Consider the following 8,658-nt stretch of genomic DNA (forward strand, 5'->3'; position numbering starts at 1 on the left):
CATCAAAGCGTATCAACTGAAAGATTTTTGTAGAGGGACATAAGGTAGCTTAGCCATATTTTTGCTCAATGTACATTCAAGTACCTACTAAGCTCAAGGATTGTGGGGTCTAAGTGCAGAAAAGAACCATCATTTCAGCCCCAACCATCTGGGGGATGGTTTACAGAAGCTTCCAGTGGCAACTCCACACACACCTGCATTTCTGTCCTGGGTGCCGTCACTGGGAAGAAACCGTATCTTTTGAGAGAAGGACATTTGACGACAGGGCTAATCTACCAACCGTAGTCTTACAGATAAGAGTCTACCATAAGCAACATCTAGAGCTAATTGCATATCTAAAAACAGATACCCTAGGCTTACAGTGCTTTTGACTCTTTAAAGCATCTTTCTAACCATCAACCCATGTTACATTCACAGCAACCCTTGCGCTAGGTAAGGTATCTGCATTCTGTAGATATGAAAACAGACAAGAGGTGGTCCCACGACTTCACTCACAGATGAGCAAGGCAACAACCGAAACCTCCTGGCTTCTGATCTCATGTCTTTCCCTCGAATCAAGCTAAGGAATGAAACTTTCTGTTGACAAGAAAAATTCAGTCCTGGTCCCAGAACAAATGTTAACATTAGAACCAAGTTGTAAATTAGCCGCATGGTCAGGGCTGGTTACACAGCAGTCTCTGTTTTACGGCCAGGTCACGTGGCACGCTGACTAGTCTGCCTTTCCCATGATGATCCTCCGTAACGATGAACCAGAAAAGGGATTTTGTTCAAGTATAATCCATCTGACAAGTGCAAATAAATTTATTCAATTGCCTATATTCTAAAACTCCCCCAGCAATACCACCATCACATAAATAAAAGAAGCCAAGTTGGAAACAAACCTGTAAGTTCAGGAACGCTCAATGCTTCAGAAAATGGTGATTTTAATATCTGACCAAATTCTGAGAGTGAATGGGAGTAGGGGACACATACACACACAAAAGACCATCTGTTACTTATTTAAGCCCTTCTTAGACAAGAATATATTACTTTTCAGGGGGAAAATATTGTTCTTTCCAGAGGAATAGGAATGTGATATAAACAATGAGATGAGATAAAGCTGTTTATATCAAAGGATGAATCAGATTATAACACTGAAAAATAGTACACATTTCCTGTTATTGCTGCTATAAGTAAAACAGTATTTGAAAGACAAATTACCATGTTACTATTCCTGAAAACCCCAGGCTCTTCTGTAAGTAATGACATCTTGGTAGACATGAGACTAACCAAGTGCAGACATATCTCCATCTACATAATTTAAGGGGGGAAATCAATCATTTCTCACTCAAAATGGAGAATTTTTTTTCCTTTAAAACTTAAGGAATCTAGAAAAGCTTAAATTTAAGGCAAACAGCAACTGCCAGCAGGGGAGGAGAGACACAAGCAGCAAATCTGCTCCCAGTGGGACTGGATGCAAAGCCCTCGCTCCAGAGATGATCTTCCAGGTCCCCAGGTCAGCAGGGTTTCAGCAGTGCACGAGCTGAGAAGCCGCTTCAACTACTGGTTCTGCAAGACTCGCAACCAAGACTGGTGCGGCCACCTGTGAGACCTGCCCTGTGACACCCTCACTCATGCACCCTCACCTGTGACACCTCATCTGTGCATCCTCACCTGTGACATCTCACCTGTGCGCCCTCACCTGTGCAACCTCACCTGTGACACCTTCACCTGTGTGCCCTCACCTGTGCAACCTCACCTGTGACACCTTCACCTGTGTGCCCTCACCTGTGAAACCCTCACCTGTGACATCTCACCTGTGCGCCCTCACCTGTGCAACCTCACCTGACACTCTCACCTGTGTATCTTCACCTGTGCACCCTCACCTGTGCAACCTCACCTGTGACATCTCATCTGTGCATCCTCACCTGTGCAACCTCACCTGTGACATCTCACCTGTGCAACCTCACCTGTGACATCTCATCTGTGCATCCTCACCTGTGCAACCTCACTTGTGACATCTCACCTGTGCAACCTCACCTGTGTATCTTCACCTGTGCAACCTCACCTGACACTCTCACCTGTGTATCTTCACCTGTGCGCCCTCACCTGTGACACCACTGTCACCTGTGCCACCCCTCTCACCTATGACACCCTCACCTGAGCATCGTCACCTGTATAACTTCACCTGTGACATCACTCTCACCTGTGCCACCCCTCTCACCTGTGACACCCTCACCTGAGCACCCTCACCTGTATATCCTCACTTGTGCATCCTCACCCGTGAGACACTTGTGCAACTTCACCTGTGACACCCTCACCTGAGCACCCTCACCTGTATATCCTCACCTGTAGCAGCTGACAGAGCACTCTCCAGAGCACACTGACACCCAGGCAGTTGGCTCCAGCACTCAGACCTGGGTGCCCACAGAAGCCACCTGGGTCTCGGCATGAACAGATGCTGGTTCCAGCAAGCACTCAAGAACAGGCTCGTCTCAGTCCCCTCCCACTCACCTCCCTCTTATTTGGAAACTCACCTAGCCTCACCTCTTAGCAACTACCCAATTTCCCAAAGGAGAGAAACAATTGCAGCAGCAAGCCCAGGATATTCACTGCCCCCTAAATCCAGTGAGAAGCCAGCTCCGTGGACCCCTCCTCTCTTGCTGCCGATTGGGGGAGCATCAGTGTCTGAGCCCTAGTGGCTCAGAGATAAAGACCCCACCTGCAGTTCAGGAGACCTGGGTGCGATCCCTGAGTTGGGAAGATCCTCCAGAGGAGGGTGTGGCAATCCACTGCAGTATCCTTGCCTGGAGAATCCCGTGGACAGAGGAGCCTGGCGGGCTACAGTCCATGGAGTCACAGAGTCAGACACAGCTAAGGGACTAACATTTTCACTTTCACTTCAGTGTCTCCAACTTGAAATGACCATCGAGCGGCCAAAGCCATTTTGATTGACAGACCAACAGAGAAGCTGCATGGTACCAACTGTCCAGATTGCCCCAGGCTAAGGGGCTTCCCAGAACACGGGGCTTATTCCCAGGAATGGCCTGGCACACCAGGACTGTTGCCCACCCTATCAGCATCATCTCTGGGACACAAGTAAAGTCCTATCTCCACTCACCTCCACCTCCGAGAGTCCTTCCTGACAGATTCACAGCGGCCATTGTGCCGTGAAGGAAGAGAGACCGCTCCAGACACCCAGGGGAGCTCCTCCAAAGGACCATGAATCACCAGGGTCTGACATGGCTTTTGTTGGAGAGGAGTGCATCTCTCCTGTGTCATCCATGCTGGTCTGCTTGGTTACAGCTGCTTTGGGCACATCCGTCGAGAAGAAATGTCCATGCTGCCTGGAGAGGAAGAAACTGGTCTAGAGCAGGGGTCTTCAAAGGCCACTTTTACCCCTGGGGGGATGTTTGACAGTATCTGGAGACAATGCTTCTGGTTTTCACAGAGGGAGAGGGTGCCCATGGCATCTCCTGGGTGGAGGCCGGGTATGCTGCTTAGACCTGGATCCAAGTGGGGGAGATTCATCTGAACACCCTTCCCAGGCCTCCTCCACTCATCACTAGGCGGACAAACCAGACAGGAGAGAGGAGGTGGTCATCATTCCTGAATTATGTTCAACCTTCATCCATATTTCCCTCTGAAAAATGTGTTCTGTAACATTAAAAGAAGGGACTTCCCTGGTGATCTGGTGGTTAAGACTCCACACTTGCATTACAGGGGGCACCAGTTCAATCCCAGGCTGAGGAGCTAAGATCTGGATGCCACGTGGTGCAGCCAACAGCAACAACACAAATAAAGCACACAGAACCTTCAAAGGAGGCCCAGACTCTTTTTATTGAAATTCTTCACAACTGAGATCGCCAGTCGGTTTACACTTCTAATCAGTAACAAGCTCAATTTTTTCAATTAGTTGCTCCCATTTTGCAAGCCGTCTAACAAACATGCAAAGTCTGGCAGGACCATGTTGCCTACTGGATAAACCCAGAAGACTGGTCAGCACCCCGCGGGTCCCTGCTCAGCTCCTCCGGCCCCTCAGGCCACAGGGCCCTTCTCCCGGCTGACTCAGGAACGTGACCCCGAAGACAATGGTGTGAGCCTCAGGGCTGGGCTGAAAGGAGCCCACTCCCCACAGTCCTCTGCTGTTTGGGAAAAAAAGGCGGAGCTTAGCAATGATGACGTAGAGCAAGACCCCGCCTCTGTCTCTCAGAGACACACTTTCTCTACCGAAGAGGAATGTGTGTATGTGTGGGTGAGAGCATATGTGTGTGAGTGTGCATTTGTCTGTATATGTGTGAGTGTGTCTATGTGTGTTTGTTCCCGAGTCTGTGTACGTATGTGGGTGCATATGTGTGCATATGTGTGAGTGTCTGAGTATATATGTGAGTGTCTATGTCTCTGAGTGTGTGAGTGAGTGAGTGAAAGTTGATCAGTGGTGTCCAACTCTTTGCAACCTCATGGACTATGGGATTCTCCAGGCCAGAATACTGGTGTGGGTAGTTGTTCTCTTCTCTAGGGGATCTTCCCAACCCAGGGATCAGAACCCAGGTCTCCCACACTGCAGGTGAATTCTTTACCAGCTGAGCCACAAGGTAAGCCCAAGAATCCTGGAGTGGGTCCCTTCTTCAGCAGATATTTCCAATCCAGGAATTGAACTGGGGTCTCCTGCATTCGAGGCAGATTCTTTACCAGCTGAGCCACCAGGGAAGCCCTTCTGAGTGTATGCTGCTGCTGCTGCTAAGTTGCTTCAGTTGTGTCCGACTCTGTGAGACCCCATAGACGGCAGCCCACCAGGCTCCCCGTCCCTGGGATTCTCCAGGCAAGAACACTGGAGTGGATTGCCATTTCCTTCTCCAATGCATGAAAGTGAAAAGTGAAAGTGAAGTCCCTCAGTCATGTCCAGCTCTTCGTGACCCCATGGACTGCAGCCTACCAGGCTCCTCCGTCCATGGGATTTTCTAGGCAAAAGTACTGGAGTGGGGTGCCATTGCCTTCTCCTGTTCTGAGTGTGTATGTATGCCTGTATGTATGTGAATGTGTGTGTTTGAGTGTATGTATATGTGTATGTTTTTGAGTATATGTATATGTAAGAGTGCATATGTATGTTCCTGAGTGTGAATGTGTGTGTATGTATGTTTCTGAGTGTGTCTGTACATCTGTGTATGTGTGACCATGTATGTGAGTGTATATGAGTGCCTGTATATGTGTGTGCATGTGTATGTATATTTCTGAGTATATACGTATGTGTAAGGATGTATGTGTGTGTTTCTCTGTGTGTGTGTACTTGTGTGTATGGGTGAGCGCGTGACTCTGTGTGTGTGTGTGTGTGTGTGTGCAGAGCTGCTGTCTTCGTTCCCGGGGACCAGGTCTGAGGCCCCTGTGCTAGCAGCACTTGGGCCCGGGTTTGTCTACACCCCTCGCTCCCGAGTCAGGCCGTGTGGTCTCGAATTCTTCCTTCAGAAACTCCTCGTAGGAGCAGGCGCATGTGACTAACCAGGCAGTGGAGCTGCTGGTGGAAGCTGACGCCGTGTCTCCCCTGCCCAGCGCGTCTGCTCAGGGCTAGGTTGCCCATATTCCCAGGGCAAGAGCAGACAAAGCACCTGGAGGAGTCAGCGGTCCGTTTGGGTGGCTCTCCGTGGCTCTGAAACCACCACTTCTCCACCCTTGACCAGCTCCCCAGGCCTTGCTCAGCCAAATCCTCAGACTAAAAAAGACAGAACTGGTTCTCCACTCTTCCTGCCCTCAGAGAGTCTGCAACATCAAAGCTCCACATTGATTAAAGTCCCCTCCCCATCCTTGTAAGTGCAGTTGTGAAAATTATTCTTAAATCTGTTATGCAAAGTGTAGTGTTAGTTGCTCGGTCATGTCCGACTCTTTGCAACCCCATAGACTGTAGCCCACCTGGATCCTCTGTCCATGGGATTCTCCAGGCAAGAATGCTGGAGTGGATTGCCATTTCTTTCTCCAGGGGATCTTCCTGCCCCAGGGATCGAACCCAGGTCTCCTGCATGGAAGGCAGATTCTTTACCATCTGAGGCACTGGGGAAGCGTGTTTTGCAAAGGACGGGGTAATTTATTGGTGTCACTTATCAAATAAGCCAATTTGTTTGATAAGATGCATGCATCTTTCTCTTATTCATCAATGGAAAGATGCTTTCATTCATTCATTCATCATTAAAACACAGGTATGCAAGGGATTGCCTGTGGACCTGGGAGTCAGAAAGACCACAGTCAGAATCTTACCCAGGTTAGTATTCTAATCCTGGGAGAGCTGTTTAAAACTCTGAGCTTCGGGATCATCACTTGTAAAGATTAGGACAAGAACGCCAACCTCATAGGTTTTTGGTAAAGGTTAAATAACATACAGCATGAAAAGTACCCAGCACAAAACAGCCACTCAGGGTAAATCAGTGCTTTGACCCAGAATTCCAAGGTCCAGACCATTAATTGTGCATAATGTTGACATTTGATGTGTAATATCTGTGTTCCTTTCTCATGCATCTCTCTTCTAATCTCTGCTTCACTGCGTCCAACTTACTGACCTTTTCCTCGGTCCCCAACCTCAGGGCTGTTTCTGGTTTCCTACTTTGTCCCTGGCTGACTAGCCATTTCCAGGCAAACCACCTCATCCTCACTCCTCATCCTAAGAGGAAGCGCCGGCCGGGGCTGGACCACCCTTGCATCCTCAGCTCACCCAGCCCCCCAGGTCCGCAGTCCACATGTCCCAGCTGGACCAGGCAGTGTGGCATCCGTGGGGACTTCTCACCCTGCACAACTTGAGAAGGAATTGAAAAGATCATTTCCTTCCAACTTTCTCATTTTCAAGCAAGAATGGGGTCCAAAAAAGTTGGGGTTCCAAAGTTAGTTAAATGGCTAGATTTCCCCGAACCATCCCCAAACCTCAGAAAGTTAAGTTTTTGTAGAAAAAATATCACCTATTCCATGACAGCCACTTCAGGGTGTCCTGACAATGGGCAATAGGACCCAGATTATCACTAAGCCACATTTTGCATCTCGACAGTGGACACTGTTTGGGAGCCAAGAGCAACGTCAGGAATTAGAGTCTACTTAGCGCATGCCTGGCAGGAAGGCACACACCAGCCTGCACACCCCCTGGGATGCCTGAGGTGTGTCTGCAGCTGACACCATTCACACTCAGGGACTGAATGAAAATGCTTCTCAGACTGTCTCACATCCTCGCTGTGTCAAGTGTACAGCAAAGTGATCCATACACACACACACACACACATGTATATGATCCATGTTTAAATACAGTGACATCCCTGGTGGCTTTGCCAACAATGCGGGAGACCCAAGTTTGATCCCTGGGTCCGGAAGATCCCCTGGAGAAGAAAATGGCAACCTGCTCCAGTATCCTTGCCTGGAAAATCCCATGGATGGAGGATCCTGGTTGGCTACCGTCCACAGGGTCGCAAAGAGTCAGACACGACTGAGCGACTTCACTTTCATGTATAAATACACGCATGCATATATTCTTTTTCAGATTGTTTTCCATTATGGGTAATTGCAAGATATGGAGTACAGCTCCCTGTGCTACAATAGGTCCTTGTTGGCTACCTGTTTTATGCATAGCAGTGTGCATACGGTAATCCAAAACTCTTAATTTACCTCCCCCACCACACCCCCGTGACCCTCTCTGATAACCATATATTTGTTTTCTGTGTCTGTGAATCTATTTCTGTTTTATAAGTAAGCTCATTTGTAATGAATTGTAAATATTAGTCACATCTGAAAAATACCTTCACAGCAACCTCTATCTATAGCTATCTATCTGGCTATCAATCTATATATGTACATATGTGGTACCCAATTGTTGTTGACCAACCAACTGGGCACCACAGTCTGGCCAAGTCGACACAGGAGACAATGACACACCCAAACTCTTTCTTTCTTTCCCGAGAGATCAGCCCTTTAAATGGCCAACCTCTTCCTCTCAGGGACAGACACTGGTCCTGTTTGAACCAAAAGGTCTAAGGTTGTAAGAAAGGACTGGACTTTCTTTAATCCTTGGCATTTACCTGCTCTTTGCTCTCTGTTAGGCCCCGTGATAAGTGTTCCAGGTGGACGGTCTTGTGAAGTTCTCTCATCAGCTCTGACTCAGGTGCTTTCACCAGCGCCCACCTTAGAGGCAGGACGGTGGGGACATAAACGCTATTAAGATCCTTTCTGTTGAAGACACGTGATGACAGGAAATTTTCAACCTGCTTCCAGAAACACAAAACCTTCTGATGCATTTCTACGGAGGAATGAGAGGCAGAAACGACTTCAGAAAAAGTTTCAAAGTCATCTTCGGCCCCAGATCATTATTTAAAGCTCTAATATTCCAGAACCCTTGACTGACACCAAAGGGACCTGATCCAGGCCTTGCTTTATTCGCCTCCCTGTATATGCAGCAATAGTCCTATTTTAAATTATTTATTATTTTGTGTTCCCAATTAAGCAGTAATGTGACAAGCGAGCTATTTTACAAGGCAATAAAAAAAATAATCATGCTCCCCAGTGAGTACACTACAAGGCCAAAAGGTGAGTTGTTTATATCAGCAAGAGAACCGAATTACTGCCTTGAAAAATAGTGGGTCTGCCCTGTTATTGCTCTACAAGTAAAAACAGCCACAGAAAAGAGCAAGATAAACTGGTTACCAGCCTTCTTGAAAG

This window comes from Bos javanicus, chromosome 12 (genome assembly GCF_032452875.1).
Source record: "Bos javanicus breed banteng chromosome 12, ARS-OSU_banteng_1.0, whole genome shotgun sequence".
NCBI classification, from domain to species: Eukaryota; Metazoa; Chordata; class Mammalia; order Artiodactyla; family Bovidae; genus Bos; species Bos javanicus.